The sequence below is a fragment of the Mauremys mutica genome, chromosome 20, assembly GCF_020497125.1.
Source record: "Mauremys mutica isolate MM-2020 ecotype Southern chromosome 20, ASM2049712v1, whole genome shotgun sequence".
NCBI lineage: Eukaryota > Metazoa > Chordata > Testudines > Geoemydidae > Mauremys > Mauremys mutica.
The window spans coordinates 20,374,320-20,401,039 of record NC_059091.1 but is presented as its reverse complement, the minus strand read 5'-3'; the positions used below and the strand labels follow the sequence as shown (position 1 = coordinate 20,401,039).

At 52.1% G+C, this 26,720-nt stretch overlaps 1 protein-coding gene and 1 pseudogene across 5 annotated transcripts in view; both read left to right on the top strand.

Moving 5' to 3' along the window:
• Positions 1 to 6,608, top strand: part of LOC123353430 (adhesion G protein-coupled receptor E3-like) — an 83,309-nt gene extending 76,701 nt beyond the window's left edge. For 3 of the 5 annotated variants that reach the window (XR_006574500.1, XR_006574502.1, XR_006574499.1), the window contains 2 exons: positions 3,255 to 3,392; positions 6,472 to 6,608. The gene's annotated coding sequence lies outside the window, so the exon portion shown is untranslated. Of the gene's footprint in view, positions 1 to 3,254; positions 3,393 to 6,471 lie in introns of those variants that run through there. The other 2 variants (XM_044994501.1, XR_006574501.1) reach the window with 2 other exon arrangements.
• Positions 6,609 to 8,307: 1,699 nt separating this feature from the next.
• Positions 8,308 to 18,762, top strand: LOC123353442 (annotated as a pseudogene).
• The last annotated feature ends 7,958 nt before the right edge of the window (positions 18,763 to 26,720 follow it).

The window sequence follows — 26,720 nt, the reverse complement described above, 5'->3', positions numbered from 1 at the left end:
GTGGCTTTCGGCTTCAAATTGCTGCCTCATGGCATCCCTGAGCCTTATGGCCCCACACTATGCCCCTCTAATAGCCCTGGTCTCTGGCTGTTCAAACTCAGCCTCCAGGTGCTGAGCCTCTGTGATCCAGCCCTGAGTGAAGCTTTCACCATTCCCTTCCCAAATATTACGGAGCATACAGCACACAGCTATAAACATAGGAATATTGTCATCGGCCAGGTCCAGCTTCCCATAAAAGCAGTGCCAGTGGGTTTTTAAATGGTGAAAAGCACACTCAAAAGTCATTCTGCACTTGCTAAGCCTGTTGAATCATTCCTTGCTGCTGTCAAGTTACCCCATGTATGGCTTTATAAGCCACGGCATTAAGGGGTAAGTGGGGTCTCCCAGGATCACAATGGGCATTGTGACTTTCCCCTACAGTGATCTTCTGGTCCAGGAAGAAAGTCCCTGCTTGCAGCTTCCTGAAAGTGTTCCGAAAGATGCATGCACCATGCACCTTTCCGTACCAGCCTGTGTTAATGACTGTGAAATGCCCATGGTGATCCACAAGCACCTGGAGAACCATTGAGAAATACCTCTTGAGATTAATGTACTCAGTGGCTAGGTAGTCTGGTGCCAGAAATGGAATGTGTGCCATCTGTCGCCCCTCCGCAGTTAGGGAAACCAATTTGTGCAAATCCATCCACAATGTCATGGATGTTGCCCAGAGTCACAGTCTTCAAAGCAGGATGTAATTAATGGCCCTGCAGACTTCCGTCAACATGAGTCCAACAGTCAACTTTCCCACTCCGAACTGGTTAGCAACCAATCGGTAGCAGTCTGGAGTAACCAGCTTCCACAGTGCAGTCACCATGTGTATCTCCAACAGCAAGGCAGATGTCATTCTCATATCCTTGCACCACAGGGCTGGGGAGAGCTCATGACACAGTCCAATGATTGTGGCTTTCCTCATCCAAAAGTTCTGCAGCCACTGCTCATCATCCCAGACGTGCATCATGATGTGATCCCTCCACTCAATGTTTGTTTCCGGAGTCCAAACATGGCGTTCCACTGTGGTCAGCACCTCCGTGAATGCCACAAGCAATCTCGTATCATAGCTACTACACGTGGCGAGATCAGTGTCGCACTCCTCTTGCCTTTGTAGTTTAAGGAATAATTCCATTGCCACTCATGACATGTTGGTCAGAGCGAGCAGCATACTGGTCAAGAGTTCAGGATCCATTACTGCAGCCCGAAGAGGCAGGACACACAATACACAAACTGTTGAAAGATGGTGCCAAATGGGGACAGAAGCACAGGGATTGCTGGGATGTGAAGGACTGCATCACGGGGCACTGGGACAGGACCCAGGATGCCCCACGACCCCCTCCACTTTCCCACAACTTTTAGTGGCAGGAGAGAAAGAAGTGAACTCCCGGTGCTGTAGCTCTGCCAATACAAATATGCCCTAAGAAACAAAGGAAAAGGTGGGGAGGGAAGGACTGAGCCCAGTCTGGAAAATGTGTTTGGCCTGAGAAAGGAATATCTGGAGTTTTAAGCAGCAAGCAAAACCAAAACAACATTTAGGGTGAGAAATTATTACTTGTAACCAATTTCCTTAGTGTATGAAGCTTAGTTTGAGTGTTTGTTTCATTTGCTCAATAATCTACTTTGATCTGTTTGCTATCTCTCTTATAATCGCTTAAAATCTATTTTTTGTAGTTAATAAACTTGTTTTTGTTTTCTCTAAACCAGTTTATGAAATTCATAACTGGGGGCAAAAATCTGTGCATATCTTCCTCCACATTGAGGGAGAAGGCAAATTTCAATTGGCTTACGCTGTACAGTTCTCTGTGCAGTGCAAGCCAATACAATGTTGGGTTTACTCTCCAAAGGGGGTGTGCGCTTCAGTGCTGGGCAATTCCTCAACTGAAAACCTTCCCGCGCAGTACTGATTTCAGTGTCTGTGTCTTTCTGTAGCTGGGTGTGTCCCTACTTGTAGGTGTGCTAGAGGAGGCTTTAGGGCCTGGCTCAGCAGGACAGGGTGAGGGAGCCCAGGCTGGTGGAAGGGGCGGGCTCAGTGGTACCCCGATACATCAGGTGGCACCACGGAGTGTGTGGGGGTAACCGGTCACACCAGAACCTTCAGAACTGGAAAGGTTTACTGGCCACATCCCCAGCTAGAGTAAATGGGCAGAGCTCCACTGAAGTTAAAAGAGTGATGCCAATTTACACCCGCTGAGGATCTGGCCCTCCCCCTGTGCGAAGTTTAGTCCCTGTATGTTCATTTGTCCATTCAGTCTCATCCCCTCTGTTCACGGGGTTCTAGTCAGGGCCGGCTCCAGCTTTTTTTGCTGCCCCAAACGGTGAAGAAGATGAAAAAAAAGACAAACCAGATTGAGCTGCCGCCGAAGTGGAAGAGAGGGTTTGAAGGACCTGCCACCAAAGTGCTGCCAATGACTGAAACGGGTCAGTTGAGTTGCCACCGAAGAGGATGAGAGGGACGGAAAGATCCACCGCCGAACTGCCGCCACAGACCCGGATGTGCCGCCCCACTAATGGACGGAGTGCCGCCCCTTTCTATTGGCCACCCCAGGCACCTGCTTCCTTCACTGCTGCCTGGAGCCAGCCCTGGCTCTTGTTTGCCACTAGACACACTGTCTTTTGCATAATTCCTCATTTTGCCACATCTCACTGAGACACCTCCGAATGGTGTCGCTAGGCCTCGCCCTCCACTCAAGGGTTGGTGGTGCTGACAGCAGTACCTGGAGAACTAGCAGGCTGAGTGGGGGTGGGGTGGGATTGAGATGCATTGGCACACTCTGCCTGCATGTGGCACTCAGGGCTGAGCTCCAGATTGAGGGGCACCACAGTGACAGTGGTTGGGGGGAATCCCAGGGGTAGAATAGCCGGGGTTGTGGGTCAGGATTGAGGGGCATCAGCAGAGCTGTGGAAATGAGGATGCTGAGGACAGAAATGTGGGGTGGGGGTTGTGGGTCAGGATACAGACCATTCACCTGCCTATGTTACACCTGGCTTTAGCCGGTGCTGGAAGCCCCTCACTTCCATGGGGGTGAAAGCGTCTGACCATGTTCACCAATGAACCGAGACTGGTAGCTCTCAGCCTGCGAGGCTGATGAGCAAGTAAGAGACTTTAGCTGCCGAAGAGCTGTTGGGAGCACATGAGAAAGGGCCCACGGGGAGTGAGATAAACCTGGGGAACGAGACAAATGGTGCAGGACAGCTCATTCTCACCTGGTTTCCATTCCCATCAGGTATCACTGAGGACTGCAACAAGCATATCACATGCCCTTTAAACACCAAGTGTGTGAACAACACTCACTGCACCTGCCTGGACGGATTCCAGCCGAGTGGGAATCGCGTCTTCACCAATCTTAAGGAAACCTGCAATGGTAACGGGGCTTCACGTCTTACCCCAGCCAGATCACACACTCAGGGAGTGTGCAATACCTGGGGGAACAAGTGAGGGGGCTGAGCAGTTGGTCACTAGTATTTAACAAAACCCCAGCGGGCCCATCTGGGTGGATGGTTCCCCCCAGGGAGGCAGAGCTCTGGGGAGGGCTTTCATTGCAGCTACATCCAGATTGACAGGCAGTTACATTTGGGCCTCTCTATTGGTGTAGGATTCTGCTAGGTGCTGAGCATGTCCTGAGGGCTGCTGAGTTCCCTCAATTCAGTGGGAGTTGAGGTTGATTGCCAGCGCCCTCTAGAGGTGATCAGCGCCTTGCAGGAGTAGGGCCAGTGTCAGGCAATGCAACCAAAAACATTGGCTAACTAGGGTGTGGCTTTCAAAATGCCTCCATGACTTCGGAGGAGAGCTGTGCGCACAGCAGAGAGTTTGGGGCGCTGGCCAATCTGAGAAGGAAATTATTTCGGATCCACCTGAAATGAAAATTTTTCAATTTTCTCAACAAAAGAGAAAATCAGGAAAAAATGGTTTCAGGTCAAATGAAATGTGTTGTTTCCATTTTGGCCACTTTTGAGTGCTTATTAATGAAAAGCAATTTGGAAACACCGTGAGGCAGTGCTGTTTCTCCCCTACCCGCACACGCTGTAGCTTTGGTTTTCGAGCACTTAGCTGGGATGTGGGAAGGCCTGATTTAAATCCCCCTCTACCTGAATTGGAGCAGGGGTTTGAGCTTCCCACACTGCAGCTGTAGAGTAGTCTGGGTTGGCTCTCGCTCACTGTCTCCTGCTGAAGCTGGTCCAGTCACAGAGACACGTCCAAATCCCCCTGCAATATCCTCACCTCACTTCCCCCAAATTACTGCGGAACATTGTGGAGAGGGAGGCCGTGTTCCTAGGGCAGCCCTGGAAAGCAGACGGGTCATGTTCACCAGGGTGTTATCCCTGAGGGCACTGGCAAAGGCAAGGAATCCGGCTGAAAAGCTCCATTTGGCATTCCCACAACAGGCACCCTGTGATGACAAATGTTGCTGGATACCATGGACACCAACTCCATGGGTGCTCCGGGGCTGAAGCCAGCCATCTTTCTTAAGCTTCCATTGCTTAATCCTCTCTCCCTGCCTGGGCTGGCAATGTTCTTCTTGGGGAGATGAATATACACCATGTCCTTCAACGTCCCTTGTTTTACTCCTGCCAGTCACTTATTCCAAGATGTTTCTTGCCGGGGGAGGGATAGCTCAGTGGTTTGAGCATTGGCCTGTTAAACGCAGCGTTGTGAGTTCAGTCCTTGAGGGGGCCATTTAGGGATCTGGGGCAAAAATCAGTCTGGGGATTGGCCCTACTCTGAGCAGGGGGTTGGACTCGATGACCTCCTGAGATCCCTTCCAATGCTGACATTCTATGATCATGATTATCTAGTCTGACCTCCTGCTCATCAAATGCCACCGAAATTCACCCACCCACTCCTGTAATAGACCTCAAACCTCTTGCTGAGTTACTGATAACTTCAATTCATAATTTAAAGACTTCAAGTTACAGATAATTCACTGTTTAAACTTGCAAGTGTCCCATGCTGCAGAGGAAGGTGAAAACCCACCCAGGGTCTTGGCCAGTCTGACTAAGGGGAAAATTTCTTCCTGAGCATGTGGGCAAGAGCCAACAAGCAGCTACCTAGGAAAGACTCCTCTGTAGTAACTCAGAGCCCTCCCTGTCTAGTGTCCCATCTCCAGCCATTGGGGATTTTTGCTATACCAGTTGCCGATGGGCCACATGCCATTGCAGGCAGTCCCATCACACCATCCCCTCCATAAATGTATCAAGCTCGGTCCTGAAACCAATTAGGTTTTTTGCCCGTACTGCTCCCCTTGGAAGGCTGGTCCAGAATTTCACTCCTGTATCTCTGGGTCTCTGCAATAAGGCAATAACCTTTTCCCACCACCTAGTTAACAATGCAGCATTTAGGAGAAACTGAGGCACACACAATATTCATACAAAATATTATGAAAATTCCTACTCCATCACAGGGCATACAAGTCTGACCCTGGGAAGGAGAACTTCACAAATGCAGGTGTGAAAGAACACCTGCCGAGGTAAGGGCCCCCTGTCCCTGCCCTCTGTCTGTCTGAAAATCCACATGCTTGCTGCACGGCTGGCTCTGAATTAACAGTATGCTTTGTCCAGGGTGCAGCCCAGTTTGGTGGGACAGTCCTGCTTGCTACTGTAGAAATCTGCAGAGGTGGCCCAAATGGCCGTTTTAGCTAAAAGAAATGCTGCTTTTGTGGGAAATGTTTGTTTCTTTTGAAATGTGTTTAAGATAATGTTTTGCCTCCCCCAGCCCCCATGTCTTTTCCCTAAGAAAGAAAGAAAGAAAGAAAGAAGGGGGGGAACCCTGTAAAAACAACCCCCCTTTTTTTTTAGTTTCCCACTAAAACACTTGGTCTTTCTGTCCAGCTTTAGCCATACAGGCTTGTTCAGGGGTCTCATTAGAGCCAGCCTGCTGAGGTGAATAAGAGGCGAACTGGCAGGGAGCTTTACACCATGTGATGCTGTGTTCCTCACCCCAGACCCAGTCCTGCCAAAGCCAGCGGACAGGGCAAACCAAAGGCCTCTCTGTCCTGCCTTGTTCCCCAGTCCCATGGAGCAGGAAGCATGCACGTGAAGGGCAGCTGACCTTCGCTGTCAGTTCTGTGTCAGACTGGAGGGGTCTCTGCTCCCACCGGGGTCGCTCAGCAATCTGGATGTCATCCCATGACTCCCTGCAATCCCCCTCCCTCACACTAGAGCAGCAGAGAGCTTCCCATAGCTGTTATCCCACGATTCTGGCTCCCAAAGCTGTTATCCCAGGGCATTCTGCCTCCTGCACAACGCCCCGGCACTGGCTGCACCTCCCCTGACATCCCAGCAGTTTTCATTGTCTTCAAACCAGGGGAAGCCCCCCTGGGTCCTTTTTCAGTGACTTCTCAGGGCCCCAGACACCTGGGTTCCATGTGCCGGGTCAGCGCAGGTGAGTGGTAAAGAGGAATGTCTCTGTGCTGGGAATGAACAGGGCTCTCCTCTGTGTTACAGATATTGATGAGTGTCTGGGGCTGATGGTCTGTGGAAACTTCACCAAATGCCACAATTTTCCAGGCAGTTACTACTGTTCTTGTAGCGATGGATTTGAGTCTGAACCCGGGAAAGAGAACTTCATCCCTGCGAGCGAGAGCACTTGCCGGGGTAAGAACCGTCTGTCATTCACCTTCTCCCGGCTGAGAAGCCTCACGCTCTGTGCACTGCCGACTCTGAATTATCACGGTGCTTTGTCTAGGCTGCGTCCCAATTGGGTGGGACAATCCTGTGGAAACCAGGGCTTCCTCAGGGAGCTCATTGGAACCAGCCAGCTGGGATGAATCAGAGGCGTATTAGGCCCCTTGGACTAGACTCTGCCCTTGGTTATACTGGTGTAAAATCCAAAGCAGCCTTAATTACGCTAATAGTGTCTCCAGATTTACCCCAGTGTGAGAGCAGAATCTGGACCCACCAGGAGGGGGCCTAGGCTGTGGGGTGCCCTCCTGTGTGAAGTTAAGCCACCAAGAAAGTTTCCTCTCAAGTGGGAGCCCTTCCTGGCTATCAGATGTGTTGGGCATTCCCAGCTCCCAGTAACTCCAGGGCCCAGCACCTGTGACCCTCAGGCCAGGCCCATTAGGCTCTGGTGGCTTTCTCCCATGTGAACTCAGAGTGGTGCCTGCTCCTGCTCATGGACTGTGGGAGGGTGGAGGGGACAGAGAGAAGACTGCCCCATTTTTCACAGGAGGGGTGGAGGGAGAAAAGCAGAGATGCCCTGAGCTGCTTGGCTCACTCTGCCCCCTCGCCTGTCCAAAATCTCTCCATTCCTAGGGGGAAGAGGGGAGAGTTCTCCTGGCTATTGCAGCTTCCCTGATTGGCTTCAGTTCCCCAGGAGGTGGGGAATTGAGGTAGGCAGCCAATCACAGGGGGGTCTCCCCAGGCTGACCTAGAAATCAGGGGAAGAGAGTATCTAGAATAGCAAAGACCTGGGCTGGAGAGTCACAGAGCTCATCTTGGGAAGGGGTCTGATGTCCCGCTTCTATGCCTGGTCCATCAAGAGGATAACAGCTTACTACTGCTGCCTGGCAATGGATTACTCCTTTAACATACACCTCACTGTGGTGCTGGAAGTCCCAGGTTCAAAATCCTGCTGACAACACCTCCATGGTCAGAGATTCAAAACAGCTTCTCAGTGGGGCCTCTCTGATTTCCCTTTCCAGACGTTAATGAATGTCTCAGATCCCCTGACATCTGCGGCCCAGGAGCACAGTGTGAGAACACCAACGGGAGTCACCAATGTGCCTGCCCAACCGGCTACATCCCTTCCACTGGGAGCTGGGTCCAGAACCAAACAACGTGTAAAGGTGGGTTTTCCCCAGGAATCAGAGGCGTCTGTACCCAGCAAGTCTCTCTGCAGAGAAGATGGAAACATGTCAAGAAGTCTTGGAGGCAGGGGGCACCCAGCTCCTCCCCCTGCCCTCACACTCAGGGTGCCCTCGAGTGCTGATGCACAGACTCAGGGCTGCCAATGTCTCTGTGTTTGAAGGAGGAATGCTTCCAAATTAACCCAGTCACGTTGGAACACACTCAGATCAGCTAGAGGGTGGCAGAATCCCAGGATCATGGGTAGGGGGAGAGATGCGGGGGACAGGAGCAGGAGGAACAGGCGAAGCAGAGTGTAAATGGAGGGGGGAGAGAGACAGAGTGAGATGGGGAGGGAGGAAGGGAGTTTTGCAGCAGCCGCATGTTAAACTATTGGCAGGGCAGGACTGGCATGTGGCCAGAGAGCAGCCATCGGGGCTGGGAAGAGAAGGGGATTTTCCCCCAGGCAGGAGTGAGTTGATATGGAAATCTGATATGAAAACTCTAACGTCTGCTCCTCTCTTCCCATCACTCCAAGCCCCCAGCATTAACTGCAGTTCTGAGTTCGAGGGAATCAAAGAGACGTGCAGGAATTTCTCTCTGCCGGTACGTTTGAACCCATCATTCATTTGTTGGGGATTTTGCTCTATGTTTTGTACCACCAATATGGAAATTCCCAGACAAAAACCTTTGCTGTTGGTATTACGGAGACTCCTATAAACCCCATCCAAGATCAGGGCAATTCTGTGTTTGTTCCTTTCATCACTGGGACCCGATCCTCCTCATCCTTCTAGGCTCGTCCCATCTACATGCGATCAGCTGTTCAAGTACTTCTCCATTCCAATTTGTCTTGAAGCAGTTCCTCGGAAAATCTGCAGCTTATCAAATCCTTTTGTATGATGGCCATCCATCTAGTTTGGGGTCTCCCAATCCTCTTATCTTCTGCATCTAAGTTTAGTAACTTGTTTCCAGTTTTTTCTTCTGACCTTCTTGTCACATGCCTACACCATATGAGCCTAGTTCTCTCAGCTTCTCTATAATTGGTCCTACTTTCACTTCCTAATTCACTCATGTCGAATATGGTCCATCTTTGTAACTCCAAGCATCCATCTTAACATTTTCACTTCCTCCATCTCCAAGAAGAGCTCCTGGCTCTTCCTCAGTCCTGGCTTTCAGAGCCATACAAAAGTGCAGGCCTGAGCAATGTCCTCTAGAGCTTACTTTTCTGTTTGACAGGCATTCTCCTATTGCAGAGCACTCTTTCACTTCTCTCCCTTCACTCCATACCTTTCATAGTCTACTTATAAGTTTTTTTGTTGAGTTCATCGTTTTCCTGTACTCTCATAGAATTGTAGGTATGGAAGAAACCTCGAGAGGCCATCTAGTCCAGTTCCCTGCACTCATGGCAGGACTAAGTATTATCTAGACCATCCCTGACAGGTGTTTATCCAACCTGCTCTTAAAAATCTCTAGTGATGGAGATTCCACAACCTCCCTAGGCAATTTATTCCAGTTCTTAACTATCCTAACAGGAAAGTTTTCCTAATGTCCAATTTAAACTACCCTTGTTGCAATGAAAGCCCATTGTTTCTTGTCCTATTATCACAAGTTAAGGAGAACAATTCTTCTCCCTCCTTCTTGTAACAACCTGTTATCCGCTTGAAAACTGTTATATGTCCCCTCTCAGTCTTCTCTTTTCCAGACTAAAAACAACCATTTTTTAAAATCTTCCTTCATAGATCATGTTTTCTAGACCATTAATCATTTTTGTTGTTCTTCTCTGGACTTGCTCCAATTTGTCAACATCCTTCCTGAAATGTGGCTCCAGATCTGGACACAATACTCCAGTTGAGGTGTCATTAGAGCAGAGTAGAGCAGAAGAATTACTTCTCGAGTCTTCCTTACAACACTCCTGCTAATACATCCCAGAATGAGGTTAGCATTTTTTGCAACAGCATTACCCTGTTGACTCATATTTAGCTTGTGGTCCACTATGACCCATATATCCCTTTCCGCAGTGCTCTTTCCTAGGCAGTCATTTCCCATTTGGTATGTGTGCAACTGATTGTTCCTTCCTAAGTGGAGTGCTTTGCATTTGTCCTTGGTGAATTTCATCCTATTTATTTCAGACCATTTCTCCAGTTTGTCCAAATCATTTTTAATTTTAATCTTATCCCCCAAACCACTTACAAACCCTCCCAGCTCGGTATCGTCTGCAAACTTTATAAGTGTACTCTGTACGCCATTATTTAAATCATTCATGAAGATATTGAACAGAACCAGACCCAAAACGGATCCCTATGGCACCCCACTCGATATGCCCTTCCACCGTGACTGAACCACTGATAACTGCTCTCTGGGAATGGTTTTCCAACTAGTTATTCACTGACCTTAGAGTGGCTCCATATAGGTTGTATTTCCCTAGTTTGTTTATGAGGTCACGTGAGACAGTGTCAAAAGCCTTACTAAAGTCAAGATATACCACATCTGCTGCTTCCCCCCTATTAACAAGGTTTGTTACCCTGTCAAAGAAAGTTATCAGGTTGATTTGACAGGATTTGTTCTTGAAAAGTCCATGCTGACTATTACTTATCACCTTATTATCTTCTAGGCGTTTGCAAATTGATATCGAACCTTGTAAAACATGTATAGCTTTGCTGGAGGCTGGCCCCCAGACTTACATGCCCATTGTCTTCCTGCAGGAGAGCATTGAACCTACAGACCATATACTCTGATTTCTTCTGCTGATTTGCATGCCATTACTTTCCAATATGCACCTCCATGTCATCTTCTTTCACTTCCTCTTTCCTCTCCCACACGAGCCCTACATTATCTACAAAAGATATGTGCCAGGGGGCCACTCTCTGACTGCTTTCTGTCAATGCACTGAACACCGACGTGAACAAAAAGGGGCTTAGTCCAAAGCCTTGATGTATTCCAGCTGTTACTAGAAAGTGTTCCCTTTCGCTACCTGAACCTCTTGCTGTGGCAACAGCACCATCGTACATGTCCTGGATATGGCTCATATAAAAGCTTTATTCACTTAATTAGGGGTGTCGGGATCAGGCCCCTGCATAAGGCAAACACCAATGTCGGTCGCCCTTCAGTGCCTGCAGAACTCACACTCTGCCCTGGGTCTCTCTGCAGGTAAACCAGAGCGATGGAAGCAGCTGTTTTTGCTCTTTCTTTAATTCAGTCTCAAACATGTTGATGTCCATGTGCGGAGATGGGAATGCGACGTTATCACTGGAGGTGAGAGGCTCCATCCCTTGAATGTGCCCTGCAAACTAGTTCCCCTGTGTGTGCCCCAGAGCCCTGTGTGCTGCTGTGCTGAGTTAGGAGTCTCACTGGCGGGAGGGAGACATGTAGATACTCTTCAGAAAAGATCTGTGCCCTCCACTGCTGTGCAGAGGGGGGTGCACCCTCTAGTGCTGTCTGTGTCTGCAGGCACACGCCCTCTAGTGGTGTGAGTGCTCGTTTGTGTTTGTCCACCCACATGTGCCCTCTAGCGTTCAGAATTGTTGTTATTAATCAGAGGTGCTACACTGCTAACAGTTAATGGGGATTCTCCTTCAGCTCATCTGTCAGTGACCTGGGTTTTTCAGGCAGCAGGATCTGGGCTCTATCCCTGCCCTGCCAGACATTTCTGAGCAGCTGCCGGATGCAGCATAGAGACAGCCTAGGAAGCCGTGGGCTTGTGACAATGTTGTTCCCTGGCATCTGTAATGGAGGGATGGGGGAGCAGGAGTGAAGATGGAATGACAAAGGGTTCAAGTCCCAGTTAGCTTCAGGTCCCCGTGAGGCTCCGAGTCAGCCTCAGGGAACCCCCTTTGTAAAGGGCAAAGGGCTCCCCCCCTGAGAGCACTGCAGCCCCCTGAACTGGCATTGGCTGTGATGCCCGACACAACCCTGGGAACACAGGGGACGTGGTACCTGAACCCCCGGACTCCTCGCTCCCAGGGCTTTTTCTTTCCTGTCCCCAGAACGTGACTCTCCATTTCAACACCCTCCTGAACAGCACCTCCCTCTGGGATGGCGGAGACAAGGGGGAGGTGGGGTCGGCCATGACGGTCCTGCTAGAGAGCGTGGAACTGGCCGCGCTGGCCACTGCGCTCCGGTCTCCGGAGAGGACAACACAGAACGTGACGACGGAGTCTCTGGGTGAGGGGGGACGTGTGGCTCTCAGCGCCAGCTGCTGGCTGCCATGAGATACGGGGTTACACTCTTTGCCCCAAATCCACTGGAAGTTAGAGCCTATATACCATTGTGATGTGAGCCTGTGTTCAGTACAGACACAGAACAGCACGGCCCCTGCACCAGGAAATATAACCCAGCCCTGCCAGTGCCCCCAGGAGCAACAGCAGTGCCCGAGAAGGGTTTAAATGTGATATTTGGCATTTCACCACTAGGACCTGCCACGCTGAGCCAGGCGCCTCCCCCCACCCCCACTACTCCCCCTTCTGGAGATGCAGCATCCCCAGGGAGACAGAGCCAGAATGGGGGGAGGGGATATGGGGGAGGTCATTGCAACTTGGAGGGAGGACTCCAAATTTCCCCCTCCCACAGTATGGAAGAGCCCTGAAGCCCCCCAGCTACAAGTGGGAGGGGCAGGGGGAACGGGGTGGATCTGGCCCAGAATGGACAGATTCCAAGGGAAGTGGTTTCACAGTGAGGGGTTCTGTCATTCCTCACCCTACTTCCCTGCAGCTGTTGAGACACGGCTCGTCACAGGGGACTGCAGCCAGCACAGTGAGGTCTTCACGCTGAGAGCTCACAATGAGACGATGGATGTGCACTGTGATACAGTCACTGGGGCAGCCACACAAGGTACCATCTCAAACCAGGGCCCAAACCATGGCACAGAGTGGTTCCTGGGCACCGAACCCCAGTCAGGGCTCCCCCGTTCCTCCCTCCCTCCCCATGGATCCCCAGGCCGGCCCTGGCCTCTGTCTCTAGCCGTGGAGTGCTCCTTGCTGGCTGAGCCAGTGGTTCTCAGGCTGTGGCCATGGAGCTGACACCTTCGTTCCTGCCTGTCCCACAGCTTGAGCCCCCAGCAGTGAGGAGTTGGGGGCACAGAGGGGAGACGGCTCATGACAGGGTCTCTGGTATGAAGTGGGCCCAGAGAATGGAAAGGTCAGGGATGCCCCAGTCTAGCTAGACCCCCAAATGGAGATGTGGGGGACCAGGGTATCATGTACCCTCAGCTGCCATATTCAGGGCCCCAAATCCTCCAGCACCAGGGGAAGCTCATTCCTGGCCAGCCCCTCTCCTGGTCTCATTGAGAAAAACTGAATCTTCATCTCTGCATCCTGCAGCTGGACGTTTCCAGCAGGATGCGTTCCTGGGGGCTCCGAGGGAGGAGGTAACCTTAAGAGTTGTGGCCAGGATCCTGGGTTCCATTCCCAGATCTGCCACAGACTCACTGTGACCCCTGGGCACCCGGCTGGTTCATTCTTTGCCATAGTGTCCCAATCTCCCTAACTAGGGATCATCTCTTCTCCCAACAGGTGTGGGGGCTGCTGCTTTTATTTCCTACTCCACCCTGGACTCCATCATCAGTGTGAGACGTCTCAGCGAGGGAAATCTGCCGGCTGGTGGGAAGCTGGAGAAAAAGTCATCTCAACTCCAGGGTGGTGAGTGGGGCCATCGGAGATGGGAGACCCATTAACCTCTCCAGACCCACAAACTTCACCCTGCGCCACAGACAGGTGTGTGGAGGGAGATCCCCTCACTTTGCTCCATAGCTGGGCTCCAGAGGGGTATATAGAAGGCACCATCCCCTGCTGGGCATTTGGACCGTGCGCCCTTTCTGGCTCCCGATGGTCCTGAGAAGAGGAGGCCTCCTTATTCCTGATGCGTTGGGGCTGTTACTGGAGGAGGTTACCGGGGGTCGCACCACGACACAGGGCTGTGCAAAGTGCTCTAGGGTAACAGCTCCGCCTAGCTCACCCCTGAGCCAGAATAACTGGAAAGCCACTTTCTGTAGATAGTGGGGTTCAGGGAATCAGCAAGAAACTCTTAGATACGGTAATGAAGTGGTTAGGGTGCATATGGGTATGTGTGCACACAGCACTGCCCTCTGCTGGATGCAGTCAGTACTGCTCAGCCATGTGCCAGGTTCCTTATAGTGCTAACGGCTAGCAAGGATTTATTACCCTTTTGCTCCAATAGCAGGGCCTGTGATTTTGCAGCAACAGGATCTGTGTTCTCTCTCTGCTGTCACCGGGATGGCCCCAGTGGGCACTGGGGGCTGCGTGGGGAGAGCCGTGGAGCTGTAGCTGACCTCGGGTTTGCTATAGACATGTGATAACAGAACCAACGTTCTGTGGTTCTGAGAGGATGAGGATGATTCTGTTGTGTTTCCAGGCCAAAAAAGAGGAGGAAGAGGCTCTCTGCGTCTACTGGAAAGTGGTGGCCGAGAACGGCAGCTGGTCTCTGGACGGCTGCACCGCCGTGCACACGAACAGCACTCACACCACCTGCAGCTGTGACCATCTCTCCAGCTTCGCCGTCCTAATGGCTCCCACCGCAGTGACGGTATCTCGTGAGACTCGGATCGCAGGGCTGGACCCTGAGCTCTGCCCTCAGCCGTGGGCAAAGCTCTCCCTGGAGCGACTGGAGGCTTTGCTGGGGAAAAGGCTGAGTCGGAGCCGAGGGGGCTGGGCTGGGGTCACTGGTGATTCTCCCTTTGCTGTGTTACAGGAGAGCTACCCACTGACCATCATCACCTATGTGGGACTGACCCTCTCCCTGCTGTGCCTCCTCCTCGCCATCCTCACCTTCCTCCTGTGCCGCTCCATCCGCAACGTCAGCACCTCCCTCCACCTGCAGCTCTGCCTCTGCCTCTTCCTGGCCGACCTGCTCTTCCTCACCGCGGTGACCCGCCCTGGCAGTCAGGTACGGCCTGATTCTCCCCTGCTCTGTGCCTCCACGCGCAGCAGGGCTGGGGTGTGTGACTTTGAACCCCTTTGTGCTCCCTGGATTCTGGGCTGTGCAGGACACTGGGGGGGTTCCCGGGGGGTGTTTCCACCCCGTTAGGTCCGTTCACACTGGGCACAGTGCTCTGAGTGTCCCCAACCCCTGGAGTTCAGCCAGTTCTATCCCTATGTCACAGTCTCCCTGTGCCTCGATTCCTCTCCTACGTGACTTGCCCATGATCACCCAGGGACTCTGTGGCAGGGCTGGGAACAGAACCTGGATCCCCTGAGCCCTGCTCCCCTGCTCTAACCACTAATCTCTGCTCCCTTCCTGCATCAGCAATGTGCACCCGCAGGACCCTCCATAGACCGAGGAACCTGCCGTCTCTGGGTCATGGAGCGCTATACCTGGAGAGCTGTGCTAGCAGGAATCCCGGTGTGACCCACCGGCAGGTCTCCCCCATACTCAGCATTTCCCTTCCCCACCGCAGTGTCCCGGGCTCTCTGTCTCCCCCAGGTGGCGTGTGCTGTCATTGCTGGCCTCCTGCACTACCTCTTCCTGGCCTGCTTCAGCTGGATGTTCCTGGAGGGGCTGCACCTCTTCCTCACCGTCAGGAACCTGAAGGTCGTGAATTACACCAGCGCCAGCCGGTTCAAGAAGAGATTCATGTACCCATTCGGCTACGGATTCCCAGCCCTGGTGGTGGCTATTTCTGCAGCAGTGAATCCTGATGGCTACGGAACTTCCAAACAGTACGTGCAGTGCCCATCCCGAAGGGGAGCTGGGATGTGGCTTCCATGTGCTTGTCCGGCTCACCCCAGGTCTGACTTGAACCTAGATTTCCCGGCTCACCCTGCCTGGGAGCTGAATGTCCCCCTGGAAGCCTTCCCATCACCAGGGACACTAAGCTGCCCCAAGCGCTGCAGTTGAGTTGCCCTCTGTCAGACATCTACACTCCTCACCCCACTGATGATGCGGAAGAACAAGCCAGAAAGATCCCAGCTTGACGCCCAGCTCCCAGGCTGGGTTTGTGGGGCTGGTGGGTAGGAAACAAATGCACCTTCTTCCTGTGTGCAAATCCCTGAGCATCCCCTCTCTAAAGTGAGCGACTCCACTAAAACAGGGTGTGGCGTGTTCTAGACACCCCAGGCGAGATCCTCAGCTGGTGTAAATCAGGGCAGCTCCACTTCCTTCAGTGCAGCTCGGCCAATGTCCATCCGCTGCATGTCTGGCCCTCCATCAATACTGCGCCCATCCACCAGAAAGGGTCATTTGAGGAGCTGGAAGAGGAAGTGGTGGCTGAAAGCAGGAGATGCTGAGGTACATGGGAAGGGCTGTTTGCCTGGTGCCCGCAAGAGAGTTGGCCATGTCACAGGCAGGCTGAGATCCATCTCGCTTTTGAGAGCCAGCTGCCCTGTGACACCCCCTCTCTGCCCCCAGGACTGAAAAAGGGCAGTAATCCCTTTAAAGTCACCTTCTTCTTCCTCCCTCCCTGTAGCTGCTGGCTTAGCCTGAACAGAGGCTTTCGTTGGAGCTTCCTGGGACCAGTCTGTGCCATAATCCTGGTGGGTACCTCACAGAACCACAGGGCCCCATTCTCCTCTCACCTCTGCGACCCCATTGATTTCAGTGAAGCAGGGAGGGAAACGTGGCCCATAAAACATAAGGAAAGACCCAGTTAGGTCCCACCTGGCTCATCTGCTGTGATCAGTCCTGGGATTAGTCCCTGTGCTGTATCCCCAGGCCCACAGCCGTTACTCGGGCACAGCTCCCAGGGACGTCAGCAGGAGTTTTGCCAAGTGAAGACAGAAGAGTTTGGTCTAGTCGAGTTAATGACCCAAGGAATGAGGAAGGGAGAGGGCTCCACTCTGCAGTGGTTTTTGTAGAGGGGAAACAAATGTCCCTACATATTCCTCCCTACCCCCTGGGAAAGTTGGGGAGGGGGATTTGTTACAGCCTGTAAGTGACAGGAAATATTCTAGAGGCAGGATCTGGAATCTCTGAGCCAGATTCTGCTCTCAGTTATACCAGTGTAAACCCAAAATAACTCCTGACTCCACTGGAGAGGCTCCATATTGAACTCTGAGCAGCATCTGGCCTCTGTGATCCCATTGATCCAGATCAGCCCTGGCTGTGCTGTCAGCTCCATGCATGGGGAGGGACCGAGAGCTGCCAGGGGATATTACAATAGAGGCAGGGGTGAGCTGCAGCGGGTTCGCACGGGTTCGCGGGAACCCGTTGTTAAATTTAGCAGCCATTTTAGAACCGCTTGTTAAGGGCTGCTAAATTTAACAAAAGTTCCCGCCCACTCCTCTCCTGCTCCGCCCCTTCTCCTCCCTCTCCCCTGCTTCCCGCGAATCAGATGTTCGCGGGAAGCCTGAACAAGCAGCATGGAGGCAGCCAGCAGGTAAGCTGGGGCGCGGAGGGGGAGGGGAGGTGCGGCTGGCTCAGCAGCTCCCGGTCCCAGACCGCGGCTCCCTCCAGCCCAGCGCCGGCCCGGGGAGTCGGGCCCCACGGCTGCCGCCGAGCGGCCGGGCCCCGGTGCCGGCCCGGGGAGTCGGGCCGAGCGGCCGGGCCCCGGCGCCGGCCCGGCCCGGGGAGTCGGGCCGAGCGGCGCCGGTCGTGGTTCTGGCAGAGTGGACCCGGTCCCCAGGCAGTGTGGTAAGGGGGCAGGGAGGGGGTGGGTTGTGGGGGGGTGGATAGGGGTCAGGGCAGTCAGAGGGCAGGGAACAGGGGGATTGAATGGGGGCAAGGGACCCGGGGAGCAGTCAGGAAAGAGCAGGGTTGGATGAGGTGGTGGGGGCACTCAGGGACAGAGAGAAGGGGTAGTTGTATGGGGTAGGGGTTCTGGGGGGCCATTGAGAATGGGAGGAGGGGTTGGGTGGGGCGGCAAGGGGCAGTCAGGGGACAGGGAAGGGGGGGATGGGTCAGGGGTCTCGGAGTGTGTGTGTTAAGGAACATGAGGGGTTGGATGGGGCACGACCCCCCCCCACGGAGCGGGGGGAAGGAGGGAACCCGTTGTTAAAATTTTGGAGGGAGGAGGGAACCCGTTGTTAAAAAATTGGCAGCTCATCACTGAATAGAGGGGATGATTACCACTGGAAATGAGCAGTCCCCGGTTCTGCAGTGTTCGGCTCGGTCCCCTGGGATCGTTCTCTGCCTCAGCTGGAGTCACCAGCCCCGGATGGGATGTTTTACAGGAAATATTTCCTACTCTTCCCATAGATAAATATAACGTTCTTTGCACTGACCCTGTGGATCCTGAGAAACAAACTCTCCTCCCTCAATGCAGATGTGTCCACTGTCAAAGACCACAGGTGAGAAGGCAACAAAACAATCCTGGAGGGTCAGATGCCTTGGTTTGGAAGGTCCTTGGCGCCAGAAGGGAGTGAGGGATTGCAGGAGGGGAACAGCATATCTAGGATCCATGGGAATGAATTCCCAGTTTGTTTGCATTGAGAGTAACCCTGTCCCACATAGGAAAGCAGGGGACAGTAGCTCCACCCCACCCTGCTCAGATCCTCCTGACCCAATTGCTCTCCATAGGGTTATTGTAACGGGATCTCTCCATCTGCCTTTATCCAGGTTGCTGACCTTTAAAGCCATCACCCAGCTCTTCCTTCTGGGCTGCACATGGAGTCTTGGTCTCCTCCAAGTTGGCCCAGCAGCCACGGTCATGGCGTATTTATTCACCATCGTCAACAGCCTGCAGGGAGCCTTCATCTTCCTCGTGCACTGTCTCCTCAATCGCCAGGTAATGCCCACAGCCCGTCAGTGCCCACCCAGCACCTTCACCGGCCTCGCGGTGGCCATGTCTGATCTTCTCAGCGTTAGTTACATAGTGCAGTGACTATGTCCCTCACTCTCCAGGTGAGACAGGAGTACAGGAGATGGATCAAGGGATTCCGAACATTCAGCACGAAATCTCAGACATACGATCTGTCCATGTCTGCTGTCCCCACCACCAGCACCAAGACGGTAAGAGGTCCTCTGCTCTGCTCCAATACCCGCCTGGGAAACAGTCATCTCTAGCTGGGTCTCATCACTGCTAGAAAGGTGCAAAGCAGTTCCCTGTGCTGAGTTCCTAGACAGAGTAGGGTGCCAGCTGAGAACGTCACTGCAAGTGTCAGTGAGAGTCGGTCGCTAGATGTCTCAGGCACCAGAACAGAATATCCTGTCCTGGCACTTCTTCTGCGTTCCCTTCCCTTGCCTCTCCTGGGAGCTCCAGGGGTCACTCACTGTGGACTAGGCCGGCATTGGCTCTTGCAGTGTCATGATTTGAATATATCATATTGTTCCCTAGGATTGTCAGTGCAGACGGATTATCCCCGATGAGCACTCAGCACCGTGAAGAATTGCCCTTGGCTCCATTATCCCTGTGGGTCAGGATCCAGGGGCTCTGTGCGTCACCTCCCAGATTCAACACATTGGTTTGCACATAACATTCTTAGTGGCTTTGGAACCTACTGTCATTTTTCTGCTTTTCTTGCCAGGACTAACCTTTCTCCCAGGTGGAGGCGGCAGCAACCCAGTCCGGGTTCAATACCCAGGGGATTCCAATACAAAACAGAACCAGCTGGAGCTCTCACCCAGTAATCTGGGAAAACTTCAGACCACCCCAGGTACCTCCGAGAAGCAATACGTCCCCTCTCAGAAGCACTGAGTCTCTGTATAACAAAGAGAACTTTTAATAAAAAGGAGAAAGGAATCTGGCACTAATCTGGGAAACCTCCCAACCACTATTTGAAAGCTTGTGACCATGAGTAAGGCTAAGATATTTTTAGTAAAAATCTCCGACAAGTCGCGGGAAATAAACAAAAATTCACGACTGCCTGTGACCCGTCCTGACTTTCAGTAAAAAGATACTGACAAAACAGGGAGGCGGGTTCAGCTCAGAGCCACTGCTGCTGGCGCTCCGGGGTCCCCCACCACCATGGCAGTGAGTGGGAGCTTCCAGGGGCTCCACGCCACCTGTGAGAAGTGGAAGCTCTATGGTCCCCCACTTCCCATGGGGGATGGGCTGCTGTGGGGTACCCTCACCCCCCACGGCAGCTGAGAGCTCCCCGGAGTCCCCCCTCTTCATGGCATGGCTGGGCAACTGCAGAGGGTCCTCCGTCACCCACCGTGGGGGAGTCGGGGATGCTTGGTGATGGAGACAGCCTTCTCCCTGCCGCTGCTGCACCCTACATAGCCCCTTTCCAAGGTGTCAAGAAGATCAGCACCGCGGCTGAGCCCATGGGAGAAGACAGGCCCCGGCAGTGGAGCCTTGCCAGATAGGGCCCAGCGCAGGCATCTGGGAGCTCCCTGCCCCCCTTGTCAATTCTGGTGTGGGGATTATCGGGGGGAAGAGCTAATTGGAGGGGAAAGGCCTCCTGTCTGTGACATAATCATAGCCTTAGCCATGAACAAACTCCTACCCCAGAATATACTGGGCAGTGTCTTTTGCCTCAGTTTCTCCCCTTGCTGTGTGAAAGTCCAACAAATTCTCCTTTAACCCGCCTTTGCCTTTTCCCTCCCCTGCACCCCACTCACAGTTGCTGCCCTTGGTCGGCAAAGGCCCAGAGGTCAGAGCATTCATGTGAATTAAACTCCTGCTGGAGGGATGGGAGGTGGGGGGATGCCGTCGAGAAATGCCTCGGCTGCTGCTGCCGCCACCACGTATACAACTGAGGTCTGGTCTGAACTACAGACCTATATCAGTGTAACTGTCACTCAGGGGGGTGAAAAATCCACACACACACACCCCCTGTGTGACATAGTTATACCAACCTGACCCCCTGTGTAGACACCCCTGTGACATTCTATACTGTACGTGCCCGGGAGAGCTGGACAGAGTGCTGAGTAGGGAGAGCTCAAGGAAAGCTTTGTGGGGCAGCAAGAGGGCAGGTGACAGGACGATGGGGGCAGTCTATGGAGACATACATGCAGCTAGGTAGATGGCTGTTTCCACTGGCTCAGCCGTCCGGCCTGCAGAGGAGTTCAGATCTGGAAGATGGGTCGTACCCTCCATGCTTCCCTGGGACACACGGTTGTCCCAGTTTTCCTCTGCTGTTCCATTGGGAGCCCTGAGATTCGCAGGAAAGTGGAGGGGGGGAACCAATTCTGAGACCGCCCCTTCTGCAAAGCTGGGAGGGGACCAGGATGACATCACTGCTGAAGCAACAAGCCGGCCTGTGCCCTGTGCGATGTAATTATATCCACCTGACTCCCTGTGTAGACACCGCTGTGTTGGCAGGAGAGCTTCTCCCATCGACTCAGCTACCACCTCTCGGGGAGGTGGATTAACTACACCGATGGGAGAAGCTCTCTCCTGTCAGCTTAGAACATCTCCATTAAAGCGCCACAGCAGCACAGTTGCCTCGGTGCAGCTGTACGGATGCAGCGTGTTAAGTGTAGACGTGCCCTGAGTCTCAGTGGCTAGACCTGGTTCTCAGTGATTTCAGCTCCAGTGACCAGTGAACAAACCAAACACTCTCCAGTGTGTCTGATCAGCTCTGTCTTTACACAGTGGGGAGTGAGATGGTCAAATCGCCTCTAGGACTCTTTAGGCAGAGCCCACACCCCCGGATACAGACCCCACCCTCTTTCTCTCTCACTCTCAGGGGATTTGGCGTCTCTACCCCCCTGCTTAGCGAGTGAGCGTCACTCAGGGCAGGCTAAGCACAGTTCTGCTGCCCTTTCCTCACACAATCAGGGTGACAACCTGCCATTCCCCTGCACTCCCTACTAAAGTGATTTTACACCCACCAAAACCCACCAAAAGGGTCACTTTGGCAAAGCAGTTCCCTCTGCTGAGTTCCTAGGCACAGTAGGGTGCTTAGGCAAACACAGTCTGCTCCTGGAGTCTGTTCCCCCAGCTCATCACTCCACGTCAGAGGGGAGCTCAGTCCAACCCCACTTACACAGCAACGAAGAACGTGAAAGGAAAGCGGAGCCTTGTGTGTCTGAAACACCTCCCTGCTCCTGCCCAGCTCCAGACACTGCAGCCTTCGCATGGGAGAGGAAGCTGCTGGTTCATTACAAACAGCTGATTGCTGCTCCTCGAGGTGGGGGAAGGGAGCAGGCTCTGTCTTTCCTGGGCACGGGAAGTCCTGTCAGAACCATCCCCAGCAGCTGGAATATTCCACAGAAAAATCAGGCGTAACCCCATTGAATTCAGTAGAGTTACTCCTGCCCTGCACCCGGGTAACTGAGAGCAGTAGCTGGCCCACCTCAGCACCACATTGGTGTCCCACAGCTCTGACTCATCTCCCAAAGCCCTGGGAAGTGGCCAGTCTTCAGTCTTAAGGGTGGAGTCTCAGGGGAAGGAATAAACAACGTCCCAGTCAGGAACCCAGAGGGGGATCGTCCCTAGGACATTACAAGGCCTTATGGTTGAGGAGATACCAAGAGCCTTTCAGATCCAGAGCAGCAGCTGACCCCTTGTTGAGGAGAGGGGCCAGACCAGCCTGTGTTGGACCTGCACCCTAGGACTACCTACCTCTTCTGTAGCTCATTTCCTCAGAAGGTCTCAACGTCCTTTACAAAGGAGGCCATTATCAGTATCCCCATGTTACATAAAGTTCCTGGGAAGCAAGTGGCAAGTTTTGGAATTGAAGGGCTGGGAAGTGCAGTCCCTGGGGATTGTTAGATGGTGTTGACAGACTCTCCACATCCGAGTCTGGTGACATGGAGCTGAGCTGTATCCACACTACAAAACATTTGGGTTCTGACTTGCATTACAGTGGGACTTTGGCTCCAACCCACCGCCTAGCAGGCTCTGCAAATCTCATTAAAACTAACTTCTGTGTGGACATCGCTTCTCTCCACCCAGTGAGAACCCTGTATAATCATTTGTAATTAATTATTTTGCAGGGTCTCTGAGCCTAATAAGCAAAGTTACTCTGCCAGTGCTGTGTGTAATAAACCCTGCTGCTTGACTCTACATGGTGTCCATTGCTGTTCCTTCAGCGACAGGGCATGGATAACTTGACGGATAACTGTTCTGTTCATTCCCTCTGGAGCACCTGGCAGTGGCCACTGTCGGTAGACAGGATACTGGGCTAGATGGAACTTTGGTCTGACCCAGAATGGCCATTTTTATGTTTGTTTGTTCTTATGTTCTCTGCAGGTTAATGATTAGCATTGCACTCAGACTGTAAATGGGCACCAGTTGTGAACCATCCAGTTCTTCATTCACACGTGACAAACTCAAGTGAGATAAATCTCTCTCCCCCCATCCAGTACCCGGTGTAAGTGGATTGCCCTAAACTCTGTCTGGCATCTGAGGAGTATTGTACCACTATCTTCTTACAGATCCCCATACACCCTCTCTTGCCCTATCTGCCTAGCCCACAACAGTGGCAAACCAGCATGAACTAAACCAGTTGTGCACCCCACCCCATGGGGACCCTTTGTAAATATCCAGATTAATTTTTCAATATGTAAAAATATTGTTCTTATAAATATGTCCTCGTTTGTATTTGTATGTATTCCAAATAAATAGAGGCCTACCCTTGTGCCAGGGCCGATTCTATCACAGTGGCTAAAAAATGTTAAAAAAAAATTATTCCCCGGTTTGATCTACCCTTCTCTATCAACAGTACCAAGGCACCCATTTCACAGACCTGATCATGCAACAGGTGTGCAAGGCCCTTAACGTCACCCAACACCAGGCACTAATAAAATGTGTCAGGTCTCTTTATACACAGGTAAAAAAGGCACTACTCAAGGATCCTAAGCAACCCTGCCATTCACTGGAACCAGAAGACTGGGTCTACATAAAGGTCCATCAGCGAAAGACCGCCCTGGCCCTGCTCTGGAAAGGCCCGTAGCAAGTCCTGTTAACTACCAACACCGCTGTAATGTGCCAAAAACTAACTGCCTAGACCCATGCTTCACACTGCTAAAAGGTTCCTCTGCCACGAGATGTCTCTCCAGTTAATAAGCGGGCTATCGCTCCTTTTGGTGCTGCTGTTCCTTCTGGACAGCAGAAGAAAAGGACAAGGTGAAGCACTAGTAACTTCTCCCTTGTCTGCTAACAGAACTACTATGCATTTAAATTTTACTAAATGACCCAAATCACATTACAGGGTGATGTGCTAGTAACCTCCCCCCTGTATAATGCTAAACCATGACTGTTCCAAAAAAGAAGGAACACTCGCACTGTTAAAACCCCCAAGGTCCATTAATTCCTGACAACAAAGGACATTAAAAATTGGCCCTCTAAAAACTATAAATTCACACTACCCTTATCCAGCTTCCAAATCACCTCTGCATACCCTAATTTCTCAAAAGGTGAAGCCCTTAGGTTAGGACAGCAAAAGGCCTAGGTTTCCTCTCAAAAAAAGAGGAAGGTGGCCAAACACTTATGGAATGGTGCCAACAGCGCAGCTGCAATTTGTAATAGTTATAAAGCCCAACAATATAAAAAAATTAGGACAATTAAAAAAGGCCATAGGTCTTATTACTAAAGCACAGTTAACTCAGGTGCAGGCTGACCTTGGTAAATTGCGTGTTATTTCTAACCTTAGTTCAATAACCCAAAAACTGCTAACAACTACGGTGCTAAATATCACTAAGGCTAAAAAGGCATTGCAGTGGAATCTGGCATGTTCAAAAATTCAGGATTTCCTGAATAACCAGCTAATGGCCATTCAAAGTAATCTTAAACATCAAACTTGGCCCACTGCCCTTACAGATGCTTCAGAAGTATCATCTAATCTATGACCCTAAAAACATACTGGGAAGCCCTAGGCTGGTAACTCCCTAGGCTGCAGGGCCTAGTTCTAGGCCTCCTAGGTAGTGGGCTTGCAGCGGGGCAGCTAGAGGGTGGGTAAAGGCAGCCTGTCCAAACATCTTGTTGCCTGTGATAATTGGCTGATACACTGTAGTCTGCCCCAGGTTATGGGGGCTAAACAGAGACTGGCAGTAGCCATGACTGAGGAAATGTGGGGACAGGAGGTGGGGAAAGCCAGTAAGACTGTGGGGTATGGCAGGAGGCAGAACCCTGGGATAAGGGCACTGGGATCCTGGGAGGGACACAGGGGCCAATGACAAACGGATCACTGGCCTGCAGAGGGTGCTCCTGGGTCAAAGAGCTAATTCCCGAGGATGACCAGCAGGAGGCGCTGCAGGGGTGAGTCCATGCCGTGGTACATCAAGATAACGTCTGCTGGAAAGGTATGGAACAAGGAACTACCCTAGCAGAATACCTGCTTTTCCAAGCAAATAATAACTGTGTATATGTTAAGGGCACCACTTAAAACATACATTTCAACCTCACCTGTGCTGCAGGTGGTAATATTATTTATTGGCCTGCAAATAAAATTTTACAATCAGCACTTAAGTTCTAATGATGATGATGATGTTCGTCCATCGTTTTCGAAGAAGACCTTAACATCTATCAGGTTGTGAGCTGTCCACAGTGCGTCCGCAAATGGCTGGTAAGGCCAATACGGGCACGGAATGTTCTGCCACATGTCGGGCAGACATGCGTGGGCACCACTGTTACAACATTTGCAGCTCTGGCTTTACGGAGTGCTCGCTTCTCTTGTGCTAGTGTTATCCTTCTAGCTTCAGATGTCTGGCAGCCTTGGTGGATCAGCGTACGCCATGTCGATCGGTCTTGTGCCAGGGTTTCCCAGGAGGTGATGTCGATATCCAGGGACTTAAGAGAGGCTTTCAGCGTATCTTTGTATCGCTTCTTTTGTCCCCCGTGCGATCGCTTTCCTTGAGACAGCTCACCATAGAAGAGCTGTTTGGGGATGCGGTGGTCTGGCATCCTCACAACATGGCCTGCCCAGCGTGTCTGGGCTTTCATAAGCAGAGTGTAAACTGATGGCAGGCCTGCTCTGGAAAGGACTTCTGTGTCAGGCACCTTATCCTGCCACCGAATCCTCAGAAGTCTGCGGAGGCAAGTCGTGTGGAAGTGGTTCAATTGCCTAGCGTGCCTCCTGTATACAGTCCAGGTCTCACTGGCATACATCAAGGTAGTTAGCACTACTGCTCGGTAGACTTTAAGCTTTGTAGCAAGGCTTATTCCACGGCGGTCCCACACGTTGGTCAGCAGTCCGCCAAATGCAGAGCTTGCCTTGGCGATTCTGCAGTTGACCTCGATGTCAATTGTCACTGCACGGGAGAGGGTGCTGCCAAGGTATGTAAATTGGTCCACTGCTTGCAGCTTTTGCCCCTTCACTGTGATGATGGGCTCTTGGTGTTGGGCTTTCGGAGCTGGCTGGTGCATCACTTCGGTTTTCTTTATGTTGATAAGAAGGCCAAAGTTATCGCATGCTGCTGCGAATTTGTCCATGCTGGCTTGCATTTCCTGCTCTGATCCAGTATTCAGGGCACAATCGTCAGCAAAAAGGAGGTCTCGTAGCACAGTCTCCTTTATCTTGGTGACAGCCTGGAGTCTTCGCAGGTTGAACAGTTTCCCATCAGTCCTGTATCTCAGGCTGACTCCCAAGGAACTGTTCTGAAAGGCGTCTGACAGCATGGCTGAAAACATCATGCTGAACAGGGTCGGTGCCAACACACACCCTTGCTTGACGCCATTTGTGACGGGAAAGGCCTCTGAAGCTTCTCCGTCGTCCAGAACACGAGCCGTCATGCCGTCGTGGAACTGACGTACCATCAGGATGAATCTATCAGGGCACCCAAACTTCGACATGATACGCCACAGACCTTCACGACTGACAGTGTCAAAAGCCTTAGTGAGATCCACAAAGATGGTGTACAGTTCACGATTCTGCTCTTGACACTTCTCTTGGAGCTGTCGGACTGCGAAGATCATGTCCACAGTGCCACGCTCTTTACGAAAGCCGCACTGTGTCTCGGGTAATAGACCCTGTTCCAGGTGGTCAATCAGGCGATTCAGCAACACTCGTGCAAGGATCTTGCCTGCGCCGGAAAGCAATGATATTCCTCTATGATTGTCGCAGACTTTTCGATTTCCTTTCCTCTTGTAGAGGTGTACGATGGATGCATCTTTCAATTCCTGAGGAATAGAC